This window comes from Equus quagga, chromosome 4 (genome assembly GCF_021613505.1).
Source record: "Equus quagga isolate Etosha38 chromosome 4, UCLA_HA_Equagga_1.0, whole genome shotgun sequence".
Classification (NCBI taxonomy): domain Eukaryota; kingdom Metazoa; phylum Chordata; class Mammalia; order Perissodactyla; family Equidae; genus Equus; species Equus quagga.
In genome coordinates, this window is record NC_060270.1 from 64384150 (window position 1) to 64410207 (window position 26058).

A 26058-nucleotide genomic window follows, 5' to 3' on the forward strand; every position below is an offset into this window, starting at 1 on the left:
TAAAGATGGAAAGGTTTGATTCTGTAAAAATTGAAAACTAAAATCACTAACTTAAAAGGCAACAGGCTGATAAAATGAATAGCAGAGAAGACAGGCAAAGGGTGAAGATGTGTCTTTTATAAAGAGCTTTTAAAAGTAAATTTAGAAATATCAAGAGCCCAGTTTTAAAAAGCGCAAGAGTTATAGATAGACATAATTACATCCACTTACCAAATTAATGGGGAAATGTTCAACCCAGTTAGTTTTCAAAGGTGTTAGAAATGCGGTGATATTTTTCTTATAAAAAATACAAAAGGAGAATACCCCATATTGCCATTTAATGATCAATTTCTTCGTGTCAGGTGCTGTTCTATACATATGAGGGTGCAGAAACAAGACAGGATGCCAGCTCTCACAGAGTCTGCAGCCTCAGTGAGACAAATGAAGAGAGAACACTTCCTGTTTCCCATGCTTCTCCGTGTTCACTTTTTCCCAGTCTTCCAGGGGAGTGAGTGATTCCCTTGCCTTTGTCTTCCTTCTGCTGTTTTGGAAATTATACCTCCTATATATTTTTGACAGTTACCTGTAAACTTTAACATTGATAATTATCTTAATAAGGTCTTTACCCTCCTAAGTAATCCAAGGACCATAGAATGCCTTAATTCTACTCGCGTATCGTCGCCTCAGCACCACCCCCTCCGTGCTGTTTTTGTCCAGGACTTTAGCTCAACTCTGTTTTTAATAACCCTAACACACGCACATACACACATATTCGTTGTTGTTTTACAGTCAATGCATAAATTTACCCACATTGTTACCAACTTGTTTGCTCATCGTTGCTCTCTACATCCCCCCTTCCTCCTAGGTTCCGTTTTCTTTTTCACAAAGATCCTCCTCTGGTAATTCTTTGAATTAGAGCAAGGGTAAACAATCTCAGCCTTTCTTTGACCAAATATGTCTCTCACCCTCATTTTGAATAGTAGTAGAATTCCATATTCTACATAGACATTAACTTTCCATATTAAAGATTCTATTCTTCCCTTGTCTTGTGACCTTTATTGTTGCTGATAAGAAATCTAACAGGGGCCAGCCCCGTGGCTGAATGGTTATGTTCGTGTGCTCTGCTTTGGTGGCCCAAGACTTGCTGGTTCAGATCCTGGGTGCAGACCTAGCACCACTCATCCAGCCATGCTGAGGTGGCGTCCCACATAGCACAACCAGAAGGACCTACAACTAGAATACACAACAATGTACTGCAGGGCTTTGAGGAGAAGAAAAAAAATCCAACGGTCTTGTTCCTTTGTAGATTATCTGTTGTTTCCAATTGCTTTTGTGATTTTCTTCTTTTTCATGATTTACAATTTCACTACAGATGTCTAGGAATGGATTCATTTTTATTTATTCTCTTTGGGAATTATGTTCTGTCTTTGTTTTCATGTCTTCTATGATTTGGGAGAGTTTTTAGTCCTTATCACTTTAACTGCAGCTTCTTTTCCATTCTCCCTCTTCTCTCCTTCATGACTTTTTAATAGAAAAGATCTGATGATCCACGTTTGACTTTCCTATTCTCTTCTCTATATTTCAGTCTCATATTTTTCATCTCTATCTCTTGATGCCGTTTCAAGTGATTTCCTCAAACTTATCTTTTCAATCACTAATTCTCTCTTCAGCTATGCCTAATCTCCTCTTTCAAGTATCCACTGAGGGTTTTTTTTAACAACTTTATTGAAATATAATTTACATACCATAAAGTTCACTCATTTAAGGTGTACAGTTAATGGTCTTTAGTATACTTACAGAGTTGTGCAATCATCACAATCTAAATTTAGAACATTCCATCCAAAAAGAAACCTTGTACCCATTAACAGTCACTTCCCATTCCACCTCCCCCATTCCCACACTCCCCAGCCCTATCCACTGAGTTTTTATTTCAATAACTATAGTTTTCTATCTCATGATTTCCAATTTGGTGTTTTCCAAATTAGCCTATTCTTATTTTCATGGTGTCTTATTCTTTCATCATATTCTTTTTCAGATTGTTTGGTTATCTCAAGTTGGTGGTGTATACTCTTCATTCGTTTTGTAATTATTTTGATCTTTAGTGGGGATTGCTTTTACTGTGGAAATATGCCTGCATTTTGGGAGTGTTTCTACAAAGGAGTTTGCCCTTCTCCCAGGCTGGTAGTATCTATCAATGGCTTGGGAATATTTCTTACCGTAATTTCTCAGTTTAGGGATTCCTACACCACATGGGCAGTGTAAATTTGAATTCAAACCCACGTGTGGCACAAGTTTCAGGTTTTGATTTCTCAGAGGAGACTTTTTTTTTACCCCAGAGCCATGGATAGTGACAAGCATCTTTGTCTTTCTGGACCTGTGGGCAGAGCCCACCCTTCACTGATGGGACAGCCCTTCAAGTTCCTGGCTTTGTGCGGGGGGCTCAGTGCTAATTTCCTGCATGCCCAGCCCCAAGACCCCAGCTGGAGGATAAACTGAAGCCTCTAGCCAGTCAGACGTGATACCTTCTCTCCGACTCTAACCAAGGTTGCTGTGGCATTACTTTGAACTTGACAACTCTGGCTTACAGCTGCTACCAGTTTGTTTCTTGCCCATGGAGATTTTCCTTGCTTTCCTGGACGCTCAATTGTACATTGCTTTCTTTTTTTTGCTGGTTGTGATGGTGACAGGTATATTCTATCAATACAGTAGTTCTAGGTTTTTGTGTTATAAGGAGTTTAGTCTGTAATGATGCTCCAGACAGCGTGCATGTGGACACATAGTTAAGTGAGATAATTTCACATCCTACCTGTCCTTCCACAGTTCAGAAACAATGAACTTCTCAAGGGTCCTGAAACCAACCAGTGTTGCCTGTGTTGAGCAGAGCATGCTGCTCCCTCTGTCTAGAATGTCCCTCCCCTCTCTTCCCCTTAACAGACAGTTTCTAGTCTGTCAAGACTCGGCTTAGCCTTTCTCTCTGTCAGAATTCCTTTAGACTCCCTGCAGATTTGGTTGCTTATGCTCCCCACCTGTATCTCAACGACATCCCACATGTCTTTTATTAGAGAGATGTATATTGAACACCTATTAGCTCTCACACTCTTCCAGGCTCCAAGGATACAGGGATGAGCAAGGCCAACGAGATCCTTTCTTTCAGGAAGCTTACAGTCTAGTAAGGGGGGATAATGAAGTAAACAAACAGGATAATTTTCAGTAGTGATGAATGCAAACAGGTAACATTTGAGTGACTGGGAGGACTACTTTAGGTGGGTTGGTCACAAGCTTCTCCAAGGAGGTCTGAATGATGAATGAGATACAGCCCTGTGAAGTCTCAGGGCAGAACCTGCAGGGCAGAGAATACAAAATGTAATGGCCCGGGGCTGGCCCTGGGGCCAAGTGGTTAAGTTCGCGCGCTCCGCTGCAGGCTGCCCAGTGTTTCGTTGGTTCGAATCCTGGGCGCGGACATGGCACTGCTCATCAAACCACGCTGAGGCAGCGTCCCACATACCACAACTAGAAGGACCCACAATTAAGAATATACAACTGTATACCGGGGGGCTTTGGGGAGAAAAAGGAAAAAATAAAATCTTTAAAAAAATCTTTAAAATGTCGTGGCCCTAAGGTGGGAATGAGCTTGGGAGAAACAGAACAGGATAGTGGGCCTGGAGGTCAGTGTGTAGCTCTCTAGGGAAGGGCTGTAGGAGGCTGTTTGAAGGGGAACAGCGATGCAGAGGGAGCTGGCAGGGGATATGAGAGGTCAAGAGAGGCTCTTGCTGAGATGGAAGATACTTGTGCGTGTTCGTCTGTTGATGGGAATGTCCTAGAGGGCTGAGAAGTTTACCATAGGGTATGGAGGATAACTGCAGGAGCAAAGCCCACAAAGAGGAGAGAAGAAATGGAGTCCAGTGGCTAAGTGGAGAGGTGAGGTAGGAGCGGAGACAGTTTATCTGTTTTAATAGGAGAGCAGGCAGAGAGTGTGGACACAGAGGGCATACATGTAGGCTAGTAGATCTGGTCCTGTGAAGACAGGTTTCACTAAGTTCATTTAACTACAGATAGGCTAGTGGGCCGATGTATCCTTTATCCACAGACTGTGTGTTCGTTCTGTCAAATATGCGTGTCCCCAAGCTTTAGGACAGAACATTGCATGATCTCGACAGTGCTGTTGCAATAAACAAGTCATTCCTGAAAGTGAGATTTGAGACAAGAGAAGGTATGAAATAGTCATTTTGGAGAGTGGGAGGCTGAACAAACGGGGAAAATTGTAGTCATTGCCTAGAATTCCCTGGGGCTATCTATATGAATCTATTACAAGTGCTAGAAACCCAACAAAACTAACAAAGGGGGGGACTTATTAAAAGGGTAATGGATTCATTAAAAGAAAATTGAATTTCCAAACCTTAGAAGGAGCAGGGATGCAGGAACAATTGAAATCAGTCACTCAAATGCCATGTGTCTTCTCTTAGTCTCTGTCTCTTTACATTAACTTTACCCTCGCGTTATGTCCCCCTTCTTCCCTCTAGGAAAGAAGAGGCTTCTAATTGTTACTGAGTTTCATTATGTTGACATCCTGCCACCTGGGAGGGATTGGTTCAGGCTCCCTTTGGACCCAGCTTCAGAAATCCCAGGGAAGGACTTTGAATCATTTGGTTTGTGTCTGGTGCCCACCTCTGGAGGTGGTTGTAGAGATGGGATCTGTAAAAACATTCCAGCTCCCCAAGGAACCACATGGATGGAGGGGGCCCGCAGGTGGAGGTGCCAGATTCCCAGATGAGGGAAGAAGTTCCTGGCAGGTTATATAAACAAAACATCCCCCAAAATGGATCAAGTACCATTAAAGAAATTGTTCATACTCTGACCTAGTAATAATTTCTGAACATCAGCTTGTATACCAAATATCTTGAATACGGAAAAAGCTCTGTGTCCAGAGCTGATCCTCTCTTTTTCCAGTAGAGACGCGGTAGGGTATGTTATGGTCGCTTGTTCAGGCAACTATTAAACAGGTGAGTTTTTTCAGGAGCTAAATGGTTTATGACCAAAATATTTTTATTTGGATGGCCTTTGAGGGCATTATGCTAAGTGAAATAAGTCAGAGAAAGACAAATACCGTATGATCTCACTTATATGTGGAATCTTAAAAAATCAAACTCATAGAAACAGACAGCAGATTGGTAGTTGCCAGAGGTGGGGGGTAGGGGATGGGGGAAATGGACAAAGGGGGTCAAAAGGTACAAACTTCCAGTTATAAGATAAATGTCATGGTGACTATAGGTAACAATACTGTATTGTATGTTTGAAAGTTGCTAAGAGAGTAGATGTTAAAAGTTCTCATCACTGGAAAAAAAATTGTAACTATGGGAGGCGATGGATGTTAACCAAACTTACTGTGGTAATCATTTCCCAATATAGACATATCAAATCATCGTGTCGTACTTCTTAAACTAATTCAATGTCAAATGTCGATTATACCTCAGTAAAGCTGGAAAAAATATATAAAACAAAAAAAATGTTGATGTGACAAAGAAAAATTAGACACACAAAAAAGGTAAACATTTGGAGCTGCCCCTGTGCCTGAGTGGTTAAAGTTCTACCCCTCTGCTTCGGTGGCCCTGGTTCACAGGTTTGGATCCTGGGTTCCGACCTATTCCACTCATCAGCCATGCTGTGGAGGCATCCTGCATACAAAATAGAGGAAGATTGGCACGGATGTTAGCTCAGGGCTAATCTTCCTCACCAAAAAAAAATAAAATAAAAAGGTAAACATTTGTACTTCCTAAGGGGACATTTGAGAACTGAACTTGCCTTCTCACCCAAGTCAATTTACTTCAGCTGGGACAGGAGCATGCCAAATGCCCACCTCTCCTTCCCCCTATAGACATGGGAACTCTGATTGCTCAAGCCTGCTGACCCCTACTGGGCCTGGGCTCTCCTGGATAGCCAGGAGCAACCAGCCTCAGCTATACCCCGAGCTCCTCAGGAAGCTTCAGCACGGTGTCAATGCCTCCTCTTATGGTGCCAACCCTGCTGTTGTCCCTCTGAGTCACACACTTCCCTTTTACAGCAAATCCACAGCTGGGGAAACCGCAGCCCTTCCTTCTGAAGCTCACAGCTTTCAACATCTCTATTTGCATTTCAGTATCACATGAAGAGGCTGGCAGTTGTAAGTGCCTCTGTGAAGTAAAAAGCCATTACCAGTATGTCCTGTTCTTGGTGGATAAAAGTGGGCTGGTTTAAATAATAACAGTAGCTTGCCTCCTTGTATAAGACTGCACAGAGGCAGCTCTTGGCAAAACTGGGATGAGTCTAGTCAGAACTCATCTTTTCAGAAACACTTCTGCCAGTTTCTAATTCTCAGTGAGCAGGGGTGGTTTTCAAAATATTTAACCACCTACGGGCCATTGGCCTTAGTGCAGTCGGGCATTAACCCTCTAAGTGCCAGACCATGGTGAGGTCCTGGGGAGGTGGGGTGGGCAGAGGCTCCTTATGGAGGTATTTCAATATTTCAGTAACTGGTGTGGCCCTGGGGTACTTCCTGGCTGAATCTCTCCTCTCTCTCTCTCCCACACACACACAGACGGGACTCCTAACTCCCAGGTCTATTTGCATTTGAAATCCAGGAGGAGACGGGCAGGCTGCCCTGAGCCCAGGCTTCTGTGGCCAGGCACTGTTGCAAGTTTTGTGTGTCTTGTTGAAACTTCACCACAACCCTTGGGGAATTTTTACAAACACTCTAAGACAGGCTTTTAGGCTGTTTTGCTCTCTAATGCTCTGATAACCTTCTCAATGTCTGACCATTCATTCCTTCAACATTTCATTGAGTACTCACTAGATAGATAGGGATTTAAAAAGGAGAGCAGAGGGGACAGCCTGGTGGTGTAGTGGTTAAATTTGCACTCCCTGTGTTGGTGGCCCAGGTTTTGAAGGTTCGGATCCCGGTCACGGACCTAGCACCACAAGTCAGGCCACGCTGTGGCGGCATCCCACATAAATTAGAGGAAGATTGGCCCTGATGTTAGCTCAGCGACGATCTTCCTTAAGCAAAAAGAGGAAGATTGGCAACAGATGTTAGCTCAGGGCCAATCTTCCTCACACTAAAATAAAATAAAAAGGATGGGGCCAGCCCCATGGCCAAGTGGTTAAGTTCCCACGCTCTGCTTCAGCGGCCCAGGGTTTCGCCAGTTATCAAGCCACACTGAGGCAGCGTCAAACATGCCACAACTGGAAGGACCCACAACTAAAAATACATAACTATGTACCAGAGGGCTTTGGGAAGAAAAAGGGAAAATAAAATCTTTAAAAAATAATAAAAAATAAAAATAAGAAGGAGAACAGAATGACCAGGTTCCCAAGGAGGGCTGGAAGCTCCATTCTAGTGGGGAGAGACAGACAAAACACACACACAACTAGGTAGGTTAGCCTGGGAACATGTGCTGTAGTAGAAATGGTCCTTGGGGATGGCCTCTTGGAGGAGATGCTATTTGAACTGCCGAGGATAGGAAAATCTAGGGGAAAAAGAGTTCCAGATCAGGAGAGAGGATGCTAAGTGAAAAGGCATAGGTGAGGCTAGGGGTGTGCATTCAGGGAAAACCAGCTGGAGTGTCTGCAGCTGCGTCAATCAGGGAGAAACGAGCAGGAGCTGAGACTGCTGAGGTAAGCAGACCTGGATTACAGAGCAAAGGGTTTGGATTTTATTTTATTATTTTTATATATTTATATTTTTTTAAAGACTCCATTTCTTCCTTTTTCTCCCCAAAGTGCTCCTGGTACATAGTTGTATACTTTTAGCTGTGGGTCCCTCCAGCTGTGGCATATAGGACGCCGCCCCAGCATGGCCCAACGAGCCGCACGCACCATGTCGGTGCCCGGGATCCAACCCGAGAAACCCTGGGCCGCCGAAGCGGAGTGTGCGAACTTAGCCACTCGCCCCCGCCCTCCCCGTTGGGATTGTATGCTCTGCACATCGGGAAACTGTTTGAAGGTTTTAAGTAAGGGAGAAATAAGATCTGATTTTTGTTTTAAACAGGTCATTCTAGCTGGAGTGTAGACAATGGATTGACGTTTGGTGGGAGGAGAAACTGAGATGAAAAAGGGAGGCGGGGAGAGCAGTTAGGAGGAGATTGCAATCCCTCCAGCAAGTGTGGCGTGGACTAGAGCAGGGTCAACAACTTTCTGTAAAGCGGAGAATAGTTCAGGCTGGAGGGCTTACATATGCTCTCTGTCACATAGTCTTTTTTACCACCTTAAAAATGTAGAGCTATTCTTTCTTTTTTACTATTGAAGTTATGATAGTTTACAACCTTGTGAAATTTCAATTGTACGCTATTGTCAGTCATATTATAGGTGCACCACTTTACCCTTTGTGCCCACCCCCTGACTCCCCTTTCCCCTGGTAACCACTAATCTGTTCTCTTTGTCCATGTGTTTGTTTATCTTCCACGTATGAGTAGAGTCAGACAGACTTTGTCTTTCTCTATGTGGCTTATTTCGCTTAACATAATACCCTCAAGGTCCATCCATGTTGTTGTGAATGGGATGATTTTATCCTTTTTTATGGCTGAGTAGTATTCCATCGTGTGTGTGTGTGTGTGTGTGTGTGTGTGTGTGTATACACACCATATCTTCTTTTTTTTTTGAGGAAGATCAGCCCTGAGCTAACTGCTGCCAATCCTCCTCTTTTTGCTGAGGAAGACTAGCCCTGAGCTCACATCCATGCCCATCTTCCTCTACTTTATATGTGGGACGCCTGCTACAGCATGGCTTGCCAAGCGGTGCCATGTCTGCATCCGGGATCCAAACCAGCGAACCCCCGGCTGCCGAGGCGGAACATGTGCACTTAACTGCTGTGCCACTGGGCCAGCCCACATATCTTCTTGATCCAGTCATCAGTCCATGAGCACTTAGGTTGCTTCCATGTCTTGGCTATTCTGAATAATGCTGCAGTGAACATAGGGGTGCATGGGTCTCTTTGAATTGTTGATTTCAAGTCCTTTGGATAGATACCCAGTAGTGGGATAGCTGGGTCATATGGGATTTCTATGTCTAATTTTCTGAGGAATCTCCATACTGTTTTCCATAGTGGCTGCACCAGTTTGCATTCCCACCAGGAGTGCATGAGGGTTCCTTTCTCTCCACACCCTCCCAACATTTATTATTTTTGTTTTGGTTATTTTAGCCATTCTAAAGAGTGTAAGGTGATATCTTAGTGTAGTTTTGATTTGCATTTCCCTGATGATCAGTGATGATGAGCATCTTTTCATGTGCCTATTGGCCATTCATATCTCTTCTTTGGAGAAATGTCTGTTCACATCCCCTGCCCATTTTTTTCTTTCTTTTTTTTTTTGAGAAAAATCAGCCCTGAGCTAACATCTGCCACCAATCCTCCTCTTTTTGCTGAGGAAGACTGGCCCTGAGCTCACATCCATGCCAATCTTCCTCTACTTTATATGTGGGACGCCTGCCACAACATGGCTTGACAAGTGGTGCATAGGTCTACACCCAAGATCTGAACCAGTGAACCCTGGGCCACTGAAGCAGAACATGTGAACTCAACTGCTGCACCACCAGGCTTGCCCCTGCTGCCCATTTTTTTAATCAGGTTGTTTGATTTTTTGTTGTTGAGTTGTGTGAGTTCTTTATATATTATGGAGCTATTTTTTTTTTTTGGTTAGATTTATTGAGGTATAATTTACATACAATAAAATTCATGCTTTTTAGGTGTACAGTTCATTGAATTTTGACAAATGTGTACGGTCAAGTAACCATCACTACATTCAAGATACAAAATATTTCTATCACCCTAAAAAGTTCCCTTGAGGGGCTGGCCCAGTGGCTTAGTGGTTCAGTTCAATGTGCTCCGCTTCCGTGGCCTGGGTTCAGTTTCCGAACCTGGACCTACACCACTCATCAGCAACCATGCTATGGTGGTGATGCACATACAAAATAGAGGAAGATTGGCACAGATGTGAGCTCAGGGTGAGTATTCCTCAGGAAAAAAAAAATATGTTAAAAAAAAAGTTCCCTCGAGCTCCTTTGTCATCAATTTGCTATCCCCACCTTTAGTTCCTGGCAACCACTGATCTATTTCCTGTCCCTACAGTTCTACCTTTTACAGACTATCATAAAAATGAAATTATGTGCTATGTAGCCTTTCAAGTCTGGCTTCTATAGAGCTATTCTTAACTAGACTGCAGGCACAGTCTGTCCATATCTGGACTAGAATGAGAGCAGTGGAAATGAGATGTGGTCAGATTTGCAATTTACTTTGAAGACTGAGCCATGTTGTACCATTGTACTGTCAAAATTGATGGTAGTGGACCCATTTTAAAATGGAGTTGGAGCTGCCTTTCCAAAGAAACTGCCTTGCTGTCTGGAATCTTGGACTAGACCAAACCTTTGGACTGGGCTAAAATGACAATTGTTTTGCAAACAATTCTTTGAGACGTCAGCAGGAGAATGGACATCCTGATCACAAAGACTGAGGATTCTGGGCTTTCTGAACATAGAATCAATAGTCAACCAATGTTTAGCCAAGACTAGCTCTCTGCCTTCAACTCCAGTTAAAATTCTTTGTAATGAACCTTCCTTCTTTGCTTTTAAAAGCCCCTGACTGTTACTCCCTAGCAGGACACTATTTGGGGTTTGACCTGAATCTGTGCTTCTTGAGACCCCAAATAAACTTTTTTGCTTGTCTCAAAGTTTATGCCTCTTATTCATTGACATTACCAACGAAGAAAGTGAAACTCAGAAAAATCAGTATAAAACAGTCAGTAAGTTACAGAGCTGAGATGTAAACTCCAGGAAAGATTTGAAACCCAAGACTATGTGACTAATGGGATTCCTGGTGATAGACAAATATTTAGGACACAAATGGGATGAAGCTTTAATAGTGGCATTTGCATATGCACAGAGCAAAGGGCAAACCCTGGCCTGGGGACTGAATTTGCCAAGAGCTCCTAAAATTCTCTAATAGGCATTGCAATGGAGGCAACGGAAGCCAACATTGGTTCACTGAGTGGCAGAACCAGGACTCTGACCCAGGCCTATTCACATGGGTCCGGTGTTATTTTTCTCCCCCAGTGTGCTTTCAGGGCCAAACCTGTAGTTGTGTATGCAGTATTCTAGCTTGAATTTTTTCGTTTTTTCTTGAGGAAGATTAGCCCTGAGCTAACTGCTGCCAATCCTCCTCTTTTTGCTGAGGAAGACTAGCCCTGAGCTAACATCCGTGCCCATCTTCCTCTACTTTATATGTGGGATGCCTGCCACAGAATGGTTTGCCAAGCAGTGCCATGTCTGCACCTGGGACCTGAAGCGGTGAACCCCAGGCTGCCAAACCGGAATGTGCGCACTTAACCGCTGTGCCAGTGGGCCTGCCCCTGAAAACTCTTAATTAATTTCCTGAGTTCTGAAAAACTGAAAAGATTGATTTTGACAAATTTTTGCCAGTTTTTTGTTGCTTTTATGGAGGAGAGTCTTTCTGGATGTCCTCACTAAGCATTTCTGCTGTTTTTGGCTGAAATCTTTTAAAGCAAATACCAGACATTATATAATTTAACCTACATATTCTTCAGAATGTAACTAACAGAAAAAGATTTTAAAAATTTAATCAAAGTATTGTTATGGGGCCAGCCCCTTGGTTGAGTGGTTAAAGTTCCACGCACTCTGCTTCAGTGGCCCAGGTTCACAGGTTCAGATCCAGGGCGCAGACCTACTCCACTCACCAGCCATGCTGTGGAGGCTTCCCACACACAAAGCAGAGGAAGACTGGCACAGATGTTAGCTCAGGGCTAATCTTCCTGAAACAAACAAACAAAAAAAGAGGAGGATTGGCAATGGATGTTAGCTCAGGGCCAACCTCCGGCCCCCCCCAAATAAATAAAAACCATTGTTACAGGTAAAAAATTGAACAATTCTTTAATGTCATCTAATATCCACTCAGTCCATGTTCAAATGTCTCCATTTTCTCAAAAATTTCTCTTTCTTTTCCTTCCTTCCTTTTTCCTTCCTTCCCTCTTGTCAATTTGTTCAATTCAAGATCCAAACAAAGGCTGCACATTGCATTTGGCCATATGTCTCTTACGTTTCTAATCTACAATAGTTAATCTATAACAGTCCCCATGCCTCTGTTATTATTATTATTTTTTGTGAGGAAGATTCCGCCTTAGCTAACATCTGTGCCAATCTTCCTCTATTTTATATGTGGGGCGCCACAGCATGGCTGATGAGTGGTATAGGTCCGCACTTGGGATCTGAACCTATGAACCTGGGCTGCCAAAGTGGAGTGCACCAAACTTAACCACTCGGCCACAGGGCCAGTCTCTCTATTTTTTAATAATATATTTTTTTGAAGACAATGGATCCCTTGTGTAGAATTCCATGGAATATAGAATATGGCTGTTTGCATACATGTAGTCTGTCTCCTGATCAATTAGAGAAACAATTTTCTTGGCAGGACCCATGATATCAGAGGTGTGAATAGCCTTTGCCTACGATCAGATTGACTCTCCAATTCAGCACATTTTAAGGATTGGGATACTTTAATATGCTGGAATGCCTTCCCTACCACTTGTTGCTATAATATAATGCCACCTGCTTGTCACTTTTCTGCCTTACCTTTAGAACCCAATTTAAGGGTGGACTCCTTCGGGTCGCCTTCCTGACCCCATTTCCCAAATTGGCCCATGAGAATCCTGCCTTGCATCCTGGCTTTCTTTCAGTGCTCCTGCCATCCTATCCTACACTTACCACATGGAACTGGAATTGTCTATCTCTTGGACTGCAAGGGACTCTTTGAGATCTGGTTTATTCTGTCCCCAGAAGTTAAGAAGAAATGCAGGACAGTAACTATTTGTTGCATGAATAAGTGGTTTGTAGATTGAATTATGGGTTCTTCCATACCACCCGTCTCTCTCTTCCCACTCCCACCTCCACCATATTCTTTTAGGAGATACACATACACACATATCCTAGTGTTAAAAACAAGACAACAGGCCCCATGGAGTTGCTTATGCTAAACTCCACATCACGAGACAATTTACAGTTTCAGCTTTCCCAGAAATAGAATCTTAAACCAGTCAATCAGGAATCACCTAATCAGGACAATTTAGGAATCTGCCATCCCCCAAAGGAAGTGACTTTGCCATAACCAATCTGCTTTTTTTTGGTCTAGCATAACTTCCTTTTTCTGCTTCTCCCTATAAAAATCTTTCATTTTGTACAGCTCCTCAGAGCTCCTTTCTATCTGCTAGATTGGATGCTGCCCGATTCACGAATCATTATATAAAGCCAATAAGGACTTTAAAATTTACTCAGTTGAATTGTTTTTAACACCAGCATAGAATAAAATTCTTGCTTTCCCAAATTTTGTTGCTTCCAAGTTTATAATAATCCCTGCCTCCCTGGAATTGAGGAAACGAAGACTAAAGTCTTGATATTTGGGGAGGTGTGGGGTTTTGATATTTATTAATAACACCTAGTGGCTTCCAAGTCTAGCCCAACAAATGGAAAAATGGAAAGAGAAAGAATTCCCAAATGATGTGTGACGTTAAGCAATCGACAGGAAATCATATATTGTAATTGGTAACAAAGAGAGACATATTTAATAATAACTTTAACAGTGTCAGTGACCTGTTACTGCTTTAAAAAAAATGGACCCTTTTCCCCTTGGTGATTACAAAAGCAAAACATACGTATTTGCAGAAAATGGTCATCTTTAATTTCACCATTTTATTTCCTTAGCTATTTCTCATTACATATACATATTTACAGTTGTTCATATTTATTTTCCACTAAAATTAGATCATAAGCATTTCTGATGTCATCATAAAAACTTTGTGTAGATAATGTCTGCATAATATTCTGTTGTATGGATGTGCCATTATTTATCCATTCTCCACTGTTGGACATTGAAGTTACTTCCATTTTTTTGGAAATGAAAATGGAAGGTCCTCCTCAATCAGAGATTTGTACGAAATTCTTTTTCACATTTCTGAGGCTATCCTTAGGATAGATTCTTACAAGAGGGATTAGTGTCAAAAGTAATAAATATTTTGAAGATTCTTGATTCATATTGCCAAATTACTTTCCAACAGTTAAAAGACAACTTCCTTGTTTTGAAGTTGTATTCTGAACTCCATATAAATGGAATCATCCAACGTCCTCTTTTGTGCTTTATTTAACAATGTCTTTGATACTCATCCAGGTTCTTGAATTTATCAGTAATTTCCTGTTGCTGTGTTCACTGCATGACACCCCTCACCCATACAACTATTGACAGACGTTTGGGCTACGCGTGTTTGGTTATTACGAATAAAGCTGCTACGAACACTCCTGCACAGGTCTTCGTCGGACGTGTGCACTCATTCCTCTTGGAGGGGAATCGCTGGGTCGCAGGGTGAGGAGGCACGTAGCGTTTAGCATACACTGTGAAACCGTTTTCCAAAGTGGTTGTACCACGGGTCTCAGCTTTCTATCTTGGTCTCTTGCCTCTAAGTGAGGAAAGGAGATAACCTCTAATTGCATCGGGTAATGAGTAAACTCTAATTGCGTGGTTGACTCAGCTAGGTGCTTCCCTTTAAATTCTCAGAATACTGTCAGGCGGGAGCCCCATCTCAGGATGAGTGAACAGACTCAGGACCGTCGAGTCCCGTCCACACCTTGACTCTCGGTGACTTGGCCACACAACCCGCTGTAACTGCCACACTGCCCCGAAACAAACTTCTTATTCAAATTTTAGAAAACGGGCTGTTTTTGAGAGCCCCAAGGTTAGTTCACAATGTGAAGAGAGTCATGACAGCGGAACGCGCTCGCCTGGTTCTTCTGCCCCGAGCAGCCCAGCTCTGCACTCAGCGGGAACAAAGGAGGCGCCCGGCTCCGCCGCGTGGGGATCTGGCCAGGCCCCGCCTCTCACCTAGGCACATGCGCAGATTGAGCCCGACGAAACCGGCGGCCCAGGCGCGCTTAACGTAGTACCCCACGCTAGTGCGTGATGACGCAAGGGCGTGCGCTCGGTGGCTCACAGAGGAAGATGGCGGCTGCTCCTTTGGAGGAGAGGGATTGAGAGAGGCGGAGGGAGGAGGCCAGACGGGAGAGACGTCTCCGACAGTGAAGACGAACGCTTCGCTCCCCATTCATTAGGAGCTCTGCTCGGCGCCGAAGGGTGAGTGTAGCAGCGGCACAGGACCGCTGGCCTGCAGCAGGCGGCGGCGCTCTCCGCCATTTTCAAGTTCGGCCGTTGCGTGCTTTGGGGACCTGGAGGGGCGCCTGGGGCCGGGTCGGAAGAGCAGAGGGGATCGACGTCGGCGGGGTTCTCGGAGGCAGCTCCGAGCCTTGGGCGCGGGGCTGGCGGCCTGAGGCAGGCCAGGACAGGAGGGCATGGTAGGACTGAGGCCCCGACTTGGGACCGGTGGCGACAAGAAGACGTAGGTAGGGAGGCCACGGGTAAGACGTGAAGTTTGGAGCGGGGAAGCGCGTTCGGCTGAGATCTGGGGCGGGAGTGGAGGAGGTTGGGCCGAGAGTGGAATGGAGTGTGGCTTCGAGTGGTTGGTTGAGGGGGTCACGGGAAGTTAATGCGAAACCTGTAAGACTGCGGAAGATTTAGCCTCGCTCTTATCGTGGCATGAAATCGGTGTTTGTAACAGAACTAAGTCCCCAGCTTGACAGGCAAAAGACCCTGCTCCTTTGGAATAGTTACATTCCTATTTTGTTTGTTTTAGATCATGCTCCCTGTCGCTGTCCCTTTAGTAACTCCCTCCACATCTCCGATTTTAAGTTGCCTTTCGGCGACTAGATGTTTAGCATCTTAGAAAGCATCCTTGTTTTTTTCTTTTAAGAAAATAAAATAAATGTTGATATTTGGTTGTAACCCTTGTGGTTAGTGGCCCTTCAGAAGAAAGGAGAAGGAGGCGAATCGATAGGGAATTCCATCATTGGATCTAAGTCAAATCAGAAAAGTACGGGTTACATGTGGAAAGCCTGTCAGTGTTTTTAAATTATTTCTACACGGATGACATTAAGTTGACTGTTCAGGAACTTTGGAAGACGTAAGAGTATGAACCAAAACCCTGTTTTGAGAGGAATCCCTCTTGGGAGCGCTGAGTTGACTCTTAAGTACACTCTGGAGATCTCGCGCACGCAGTGGTGGTTGCCTGTGCACGTGATGCAGTGGTGGATCTCTTTAATTCAAACAAAACTTTTAGCGGCTATTTAAAAGGAAACATGTTAATTGTTCCCTTGGCATTTTTCTTTTCCTAACCTTAATTGCATTTGACACCCATCTTTTATTACCATAAGATACTTTCGTACTTTTTAGTTAGTCCCCTTGCCTAGAAGAAGGTAGAATAGTGTATCGATTAGAGTTTGTTTCAGGCTTGAAGTTCTGTTTTTAGTCTCTTTTCCAGACATTTACAGAAAAATGTTATCTTTTTGTACTTGTGGGAAGAATTTTGGTAAACTAGGCCTTACATATTAGCTTTAGGAAAAGATAAATCCTTATCTATGAAGTTGTAGCTTAACTTTCATTCTTTGCTTGGTGAAAAATATTAAACGAACGGATTTTGCCGTCAGTTTTACCTTGACCTAGGGCTTTAATTACACTTTTACTAACCACTTAAGGTGCTTATTCAGAGCTCTCTTTGTGAAGTAATAACTTCATATGCTTTTCATATTACTTTGCGAAAAACATGTTCTTTGATTATTGCCAAAGTTCAAACTTTCATATGTCAGAATAAGAAAGTAAGGTTACAGTAAAGCTTTATAACTATGACAAATATACCGACAAAGATATTAGTGAAAGTTTTTCATTTATGAATTTATTTATGTAATCCTTTGGAGGTTGCTTAGCAAAAAATTAAGACTTTACAAGTGTTTTTAGATGAGTAATATTAATTAGTTGGAGCCTGCAGATTAGAAATCTTCATTATCAAAGTATATTTAATTAAATGCCATATACTTAGTTGTTTAAGCATTCCAGATTTGTTGTTTAAAATACCACATTGTCCTAGTTTTCTGCCAAACATTATTCCCGGATTTTATTTGTCTTTAAACTTTCTCTTGTTTGTAAGAGCTGTTAAGTCTGTTTTTTTTTTTGAATGGTGAAAGTTTGCTTTGTTGCTGTAATATGTTGTGTGACAAGTAAGTCGCTTGACCATAGTTTTAATACTTAAAATATTTTGTCTTTTGTTTTTGGCAGTGATAGAGGTTCAAAAGTTTTCTACTTGAACATACTTTTTTCTCCTGCTTTTTCTCCCCAAATCCCTCCAGTACATAGTTGTATATTCTTTTTTTTTTTCCTGAGGAAGATTAGCCCTGAGCTAACCTAACATCTGCTGCCAGTCCTCCTCTTTTTGCTGAGGAAGACTGGCCCTGAGCTCACATCCGAGCCCATCTTCCTGCACTTTATATGAGGGACGCCTGCCACAGCATGGCTTTTGCCAAGCGGTGCCATGTCTGCACCCAGGATCCGAATCAGTGAACCCCGGTCTGCCAAAGCAGAACGTGCGAACTTAACTGCTGTGCCATGGGGCTGGTCCCTAGGTATATATTCTTAGTTGTGGCTCCTTTTAGTTGTGGCATGTGGGACGCTGCCTCACCATGGCCTGACGAGTGGTGCGATGTCTGCACCCAGGGTCCAAACTGGCAAAACCCTGGGCCCCCGTAGCGGAGTGCACCAACTTAACCACTTGGCCTGGAGCCGGTCCCTACTTGAACATACTTTCTTTCTTTTTTAAAAGATTTTATTTTTTTCCCTTTTTCTCCCCAAAGACTCCCGGTACATAGTTGTATATTCTTCGTTGTGGGTCCTTCTAGTTGTGGCATGTGGGACACTGCCTCAGCGTGGTGTGATGAGCAGTGCCATGTCCGCGCCCAGGATTTGAACCAACGAAACACTGGGCTGCCTGCAGCGGAGCGTGCGAACCTAACTACTTGGCCACGGAGCCAGCCCCTCTTTTTTTTTTTTAAAGGTTTTATCTTTTTCCTTTTTCTCCCCAAAGCCCGCCAGCACATAGTTGTATATTCTTCGTTGTGGGTCCTTCTAGTTGTGGCATGTGGGATGCTGCCTCAGCGTGGTTTGATGAGCAGTGCCATGTCCGCGCCCAGGATTGGAACCAACGAAACACTGGGCCGCCTGCAGCGGAGCATGCGAACTTGGCCACGGGGCCAGCCCCACTTTCTTTTTTTTTTTTGAGGAAGATTAACCCTGAGCTAACTGCTGCCAATCCTCCTCTTTTTGCTGAGGAAGCCTGGCCCTGAGCTAACATCTGTGCTCATCTTCCTGCACTTTATATGTGGGACGCCTGCCAAAGCATGGCCTTCTGAGTGGTGCCCTGTCCACACCCGGGATCCGAACTGGCGAACCCCAGGCGCTGAAGTGGAACGTGTGCACTTAACCGCTGCACCACCCGGCCGGCCCCTGAACTTAGTTTCTTGGTAACATTTCTCTCCCCCTTGTAAAGAATTTACACTAATCGTAGACACAGGAGCTCGTAAGAATATTGGAAAATCTTAGCCACGTTACTCTCATTCTTTCTGGCCCTTGAACATTTTAGTATTTTCTGGTGGAGAGATTGACTTTGTAATATTTGTGTTGTACCTTATATTCATAATTTGAGTGCTTACGAAGTCCCAGAGCTGAGTAGTATTGGAAGGGTGTGGGTTACAGTAGCAGACAGACCTAGGATTAAATGCCAGGCTCACTGCTAATTAGCTTTTTTTATATTGCGTCAGTTAATAAAACTCTCTGAACTTCAGTTTCCTTTTTAATAACAATGTTAATTATAATACTTATCTCAAAGGTGAAAGAAAGTGTTTAATACGTAGTAAGCGTTCAGTAAATTTTGGCATTTTTCTTTCTGTGACTTGAATTTAATTGGTAAAGTCATTTTTGTGTTTTTTTAATTGAGGTATAATTGACATATAATAGTTTCAGGTGTACAGCCTATTGATTTGGTAACTGTATGTTCATGTATTGCAAAATGATCACCACAGTAGGTCTAGTTAATATCTGTTATGGTACATAGTTACAAAATGTTTTTTTTCTTGTGATGAGAACTTTAAGATGTACTCTCTTAGCAAGTTCAGATAGGCTCTACAGTATTACTAACTATAGTCACCATGCTGTACTTTACATCCCGTGACTTATTTATTCTATAACTGGATGTTGGTACCTTTTGACCTCCTTCGCCCATTTTGCCTACTCCCACACCCTGATTTTCAGTTTTTAAAGATTATTCAAATATCCTTGTTGAAAACTTACTGACAGTTTCATTCCTCTGGTAAGTTCTTACTCCCTTCTCTGTGTTATTAAAGCATTTTGTATATATCTCTACTTAATGTATTTTGATTGTGTATCTGTCTTCACTACTTTGTCAGCTCTTTGAAGGCAGATGCTGTAGTACCTTATGTTTTTGTATTCATAAAACCTAAACATTATAAACATTGAGAAGTGTAGGGAATTTTCTACAAAAATTCTCCTCATGGCTCTACTGGGATCTGTATTTCATGCAGACCTGGTTTATTTCTGCTCTTTGGCCTTTACTTATGAACTCTTTGCCTGTCTCCTTTTCTTTTTTCTTTTTTGGTGAGGAAGATTGGTCCTGAGCTAACATCTTTTGCCAAGCTTCCTCTTTTTTTCTTTGTGTTTTCCTCCCCAAAGCCCCAGTACATAGTTGTGTATCCCAGTTATATGTCCTTCTAGTTCTTCTCTGTGAGGTGCTGCCACAGCATGGCTTGATGAGTGGTGTCTAGGTCCGTGCTCAGGATCCAAACCCGTGAACCCAAAGTTGCTGCAGTGTAGCATGTGAGCTTAACCTCTATGCCACCAGGCTGGCCTCGCCTGTTTCCTTTTCATATCCCGTCTATTCTTCAAAATCCAGCTAAATCTCATTCCATTAATGAGGTCTTCAGTGACTTCTCATCTGTTTATAACTAGTTTCTCCAGTTACCTTAGGATCTGTGTGACTGCCTTCTATTACTTTGTGTCCTTTGGAACCTGGTACTGTGCCTTACTCATTTTGAGCAGGTCCTTGGGTAGAGTGATAAATGCAAAACTGGGGTTTAGGCCCTTTGTTATAGGCACTTGCTCTATTTACTGTTCCACTTAGTAAGGTGCTTTTAAGGAGCAATTTCCCTTCTTTTGTACGTGGGATATTCTGGTAACTTTTTTTCCATCTTTATATGTTATGAGAAATTGTGAACATCCAGAAAGTTGAAAGAATAATTCAATGAACACCCGATACCTTCCATTTAGATTTGTCTGTTACTAACACTGAACTGTTTTGCTTTAGCTCTCTGTACCTCCCCCTCAACAATCAATTGAAATTAAATTGCGGCCCTCATGCTGTTTGTATGCCCTAATTACCCCAGGATGCATCTCTTTAAAGTAATGTCATTTTCTTACACTTTATACATTTTTATTTCAAACTAGGCTCCAGCTTAGACCATATAAAAACACAATACCATTAATTATGCCTAAGGCAATAAGCATTAAGTCTCTGGCATCGACTTTTTAAAGAATGTTCCATATTTGTAATTTTCTGATTGAACGCTTAAAACGCCATTTAAGGGGCTGGCCCCATGGCTAAGTGGTTAAGTTCTCGTGCTCTGCGGCAGGCGGCCCAGTGTTTCGTTGGTTCAAATCCTGGGCGCGGACATGGCACTGCTCATCAAACCACGCTGAGGCAGCGTCCCACAACTATGAACATGCCACAACTAGAACGACCCACAATGAAGAATATACAACTATGTACCGGGGGGCTTTGGGGAGAAAAAAGGAAAAAAATAAAATCTTTAAAAAACGAACAAACGAAAAAAACATCATTTAACTTGTTTCTCTATTCCTTTTATTTCCTATAAATTGGAACTAAGATTTAGAGAGGTTTGATTAAATTTGGGTCAAATATTTTTGGCAAAAATACTTCATAGGTGATGATATGTAATTTACATTGAATTACATCAGGAAGGACAGAATGTCTGGTTCTCCTCCTAGTGCCGATCCATTAATGTGGTGGTGGAGACTGCCAGATGTTAGTTTGCCTCATTGTTTACAGTGCTAAGTTTACTTGATTTGTGTGGTGTCCACCAAATTTCTTCATTGAAAAGGTACATTTTCCGCTTACACCTAATGGTTGGTGATTGTTGGCCTAGTCTTTTATTTCATTGGGGTTTTCTAACTCTCTTTACGTTTATTAGCTGTTTTCTGTAAAAAAAAGCTTCCCCCCTTTCATGTTTTAAACTCCTAAATTTTGAAATAAATACAAACTTACAGAAGAGCTGGAATAAAGGTACAAAGAACCCCCATATGCTTTTCATCCGTCTTCACCAGTGGTTAGCATTTTGTCACATTTGCCTTCCCTCCTTCCCTCATCCCTTCCTTTCTCCCCATCCCGTGTATTTTTCTGAACCATCCAGAGTCTTTCAGAGACATCATGGATCTTTTCCCCTTAGAGCACCATTCTCTCAAATACCCACAATATTAAATTCAAATTTCATATTTAGATTTCTCCAGTTGTCCCAATAACATCCCTCATAGAATTTTATTTTTTCTCTAATCCGTGATCCAGTCTAAAGTAGAACATTGTGTTTAATTGTCGTATCTCTTTAGTCTTTAATCGGGACCAGTTCTTTGTCCTTTTTTCTTTCATAACTGACATTTTTTGAGTATAGGCCACTCGTTTTGTTTTATCTTTTGGAATATTACTAAATACTCAGTGGATTTTTGTTTTTTTAATATGTTAGCCAATTATAGTCATCATTATTATTATTATTTTTTTGCTTTTTCTCCGCAAATCCCCCCAGTACATAGTTGTACATTTTAGTTGTGGCATGTGGGACGCCGCCTCAACATGGCTTGACGAGCGGTGCCATGTCTGCGCCCAGGATCCGAACTGGCAAAACCCTGGGCCGCCAAAGTGGAGCGCACGAACTTTACTTGGCTACAGGGCTGGCCCCTGTTTCTGATGCTTAAATTGCCCCAAATTTGGCCATTGTGAGCCTCTTCTTGAGCTGGCTCTCATGTCCTTTTTGGGTGAGCCTCTGTTAATCTTTGAGGACATTCTTGGTTTTTGACAAAACAAAACCTGGGTCCTTCTTGTATTTTCCTTTCTTGTTTTTTTTAATTTATTTTTTATTTTTATTTAGTTTTTTCTTTTGAGGAACATTAGCCCCGAGCTGGCATCTACTGCCACTCCTCCTCTTTTTGCTGAGGAAGAGTGGCCCTGAGCTCACAGCCGTCCCCATCTTCCTCTACTTTATGTGTGGGACGCCTGCCACAGCATGGCCTGCCAAGCAGTGCCGTGTCCGCACCCGGGATCTGAACTGGTGTACCCTGTGCTGCAGAAGTGGAACCTGCATGCTTAACTGCTGCGCCACCGGGCCAACCCCAGTTTGCTTGTTTTGATGATCAAGTTTGACTTTTTGTTTGTGTTATTAGGGTATCCTTTTTTCTTCTTGATTTAATTTTTAATATGTTAAATATTTACATGGTTTAAAATTTAATACTATATTGAAAGAGTATTTAAGTATTGCTTCTCTCTCTAAGCTCTTCACTTCCGTTCTCACTCACCCAATTGTGTGTGTGTGTGGATGTATTCTTATTTTCCTTTTCTTACAAAAATGGCATACTGTACAAACTTGTGACCTTTGTTTTTTTTCTTTTTTTTAAAGATTTTTTGATTTTTTCCCTTTTTCTCCCCAAAGCTCCCCGGTACATAGTTGTATATTCTTAGTTGTGGGTCCTTCTAGTTGTGCCATGTGGGACGCCGCCTCAGCATGGTTTGATGAGCAGTACCATGTCCGCACCCAGGATTCGAACCAACGAAACACTGGGCCACCTGCAGTGGAGCATGGGAACTTAACCACTCGGCCACGGGGCCAGCCCCTGACCTTTGTTTTTTATTTATTTTATTTATTTACTTTTTTTTTTGAGGAAGACTAGCCCTGAGCTAACTACTGCCAATCCTCCTCTTTTTGCTGAGGAAGACTGGCCCTAAACTAACATCCGTGCCCATCTTCCTCTACTTTATACGTGGGATGCCTTCCACAGCATGGCTTTTGCCAGGCGGTGCCATGTCCGCACCTGGGATCTGAACCGGCCAACCCCGGGCCGCTGAGAAGCGGAAGGTGCGCACTTAACCGCTGTGCCACCACGCCAGCCCCCTGTTTATTTACTTTTTTATTGAAGTATGGTTGACATAACCTTGCTTTTTTTATTGTGGTAAAAAATTTGCCATCTTAACCACCTTTCAGTGTACAGTTCAATGGTGTTAAGTATATTTATATTTTTGTGCCACAGATCTGAGAACTTTTTTCATCTTGTAAAACTGAAACTCGATACTCACTGGGCAGCAACTCTTATTTCCTCCTCCTCTCAGCCCCTGGCAGTCACGATTCTACTTTATGTTTCTGCATTTGACTGCCTTAGATACCTCATATGATTGGAATCATGCAATATTTGTGTTTTTGTGACTGGCTTGTTTCACTTAGCGTAGTGTCTTCAAAGTTCATCCACGTTGTAGCATGTGACAGAATTCCTTCCTTTTTACAGCTGAATAATATTCCATTGTGTATATATACCACATCTTGTTAATTCATTCATCTGTGGATCGATATTTGATTTCTTCCACCTCTTGGCTACTGTGAATAGTGCAGCTATGAACGTGGGTGTGCAGATATTTCTGCGAGACCCAGCTTTCAGTTCTTTTGGGTATACACTCAGAAGTAGGATTGCTGGATCCTATGGTAGTTCTCTTTTTAAGTTTTTGAGGTATCTCTATCCTGTTTTCCATAGTGATTGCACCATTTTACAATCCTATTAACAGTGCAGAAGGGTTCCAGTTTCTCCATATCTTCACCAACACTTCTTTCCTGTTTTTTGCTAGTAGCCATTATCGTGGGTATGAAGTGATAGATATCTCGCTACAGTTTCAGTTTGCACTTCTGTGATGATTAGTGATGTTGAGCATCTTTTCATATGCTGCTTGGCCATTTGTATATCATTTTTGGAGAAATATCTATTCACGTCCTTTGCCCAAATTTTAATTGGGTTATTTGATATTTTTGTTGTTGAGTTGTAAGAGTTTATATATTTATATATTCTGGATATTAACCCCTTTTCAGGATATTAACCCCTTTTCAGATCTGTGATTTGCAAAGATTTTCTCCCATTCTGTAGGTTGCCTTTTCACTGTGTTGATTGTGTCCTTTGCTGCACAAAAGTTCTTAAGGTTGATGTAGTCCCATTTGTGTGATCCTTGTTTTTTTCCCCACCTAACAATATATCCAAGAAATCATTCCATATCAATTCAGAGCCCCACCCGCACCCCACGATAATGTGATTTATAATGAGAAATATATATTTGGTCTTGATTCAGTTTCTACCATGGAGCTCTTAAAACCCTTAGACTTTCCTAAGTGATTAGAGTGATAAAGGTGGCTTGGTATTCATAACAAACCCCTTCCACCTACGCCGGAATTTATGTTAATGAGGTGACTCTTGGAAAGCACTTAAGGGTGGGGGCTGGTTTCCAGGGAAACCAGCCTGTGATTAGGGAGTTAGAACTTTCAGTCACATGCCCTTGACCTCAGGGAGAAGAGAGGGGCTGGAGGTTGTTCGACTCAATTGCCAATGGCCAATGATTTAATAAATCGTGCCTAAGTAATGAAGCCTCCATAAAAACCCAAAAGGACAAGGTTTGGAGAGCTTCCAGGTTGGTGACCTTGTGAAGATTTAGGGTAGAGTGGCGGGCTCAGAAAACAGGGAAGCTCTGAGCCCCTTCCTGTGTACCTTGCTCTATGCATCTCTTCCATCTGGTTGTTCTTGAATTTTCTTTGGTAATAAGCCAATAATCTAGTAAATAAAATATTTGAGTTTTTTCCACTATTTGGTTATTATGAATAATGCTGCTATAAACATTCGTATACAAGTTTTTGTGTGGACATAATACTGTCAGTTCTCTTGGGGATATACCTAGGAGTGGAATTGCTGGGTATTACGGTAATTCTATGTTTAGGATTTAGGAAATTCCAAACAGTTTTCCCAAAAGGCCACACTAGTTTAGATTCGCATCGGCAGTGTATGAGGGTTCCAATTTCTCCACATCCTCACCAATACTTGTTATTGTCCCTCTTTTTGATTACAGTCACCCCATTGGATATGAAGTATTACCTCATTGTGGTTTTGATTTGCATTTTCCTTCAGCTGAGGAACATTAGCCCTGAGCTACCGTCTTTGCCAGTCTTCCTCTATTTTGTATGTGGGTTGCTGCCACAGCATGGCCACTGACGAGTGGTGTAGGTCAGTGCCTGGGAACCAAACCTGGGCCACTGAAGCAAAGCATGCCAAACTTATCCACTAGGCCACGGAACTAGCCCTGGGTTGTCCTTCTTTTGAGTTTTAAGAGTTCTTTATGTATTCTAAATGCAAGTCCTTTATCAGATACATGATTTGCAGAAATTTTCTCTCATTCTGTGGATTGTCTTTTCACTTTCTTGGTGGTATTATTAAAGCACAAAAGTTTCTAATTTTGATGATACCCACTTTATCCATTTTTTCTTTTGTTGACTGTGCTTTTGGTCTCATATCTTAAGAAGGTCACATATATGTATATTTACTGTATTTAATGCAATTAGCAATTGGTCAAGCAATTGATTTTCCCAGCCAAGAATGTGGATTGTTGACCATGGGTGCAAATACTAGTATGCATTTGACTTTTTGGTTAGAAAGCCGTACTGAGTTTGACTTTGTGGTTAGAAATTTACAAGCTTTAGTTTTGGCTCTAATTAAGGCACTTCTGCATAACTGTACTATATGTGTCAGAGGGTAATCAAAGACACCATAAATAACAAATACTGAGTGTTAGGCTTTTAGGCCAGTGTGGATAATAGAACTAGAAACTGAGAACTACTGTTCTAAAATCAAGAGGTACTGAAAACCTTAAGCTTGTCATTTCATCTTAATGTTGACACATTTGAAGTATTCAGGACTATCACTTTAGGACTTTTCCTTTGGGAATGGTTGTCTTTGTGTAGTCTGTTAAATGCTTTTGCCTTCAGTCTAGTTGTTAAGCCAGGTTTACAAATGAGCTGAAAGGA

General features: G+C 42.3%; 1 protein-coding gene across 2 annotated transcripts in view; it reads left to right on the plus strand.

Moving 5' to 3' along the window:
- Positions 1-14982: 14982 nt before the first annotated feature.
- WDR33 (WD repeat domain 33) overlaps positions 14983-26058 on the plus strand; it is a 96476-nt gene continuing 85400 nt past the window's right edge. For both annotated transcript variants that reach the window (XM_046659392.1, XM_046659393.1), the window contains exon 1: positions 14983-15130. The gene's annotated coding sequence lies outside the window, so the exon portion shown is untranslated. The remainder of the gene's footprint in view (positions 15131-26058) is intronic.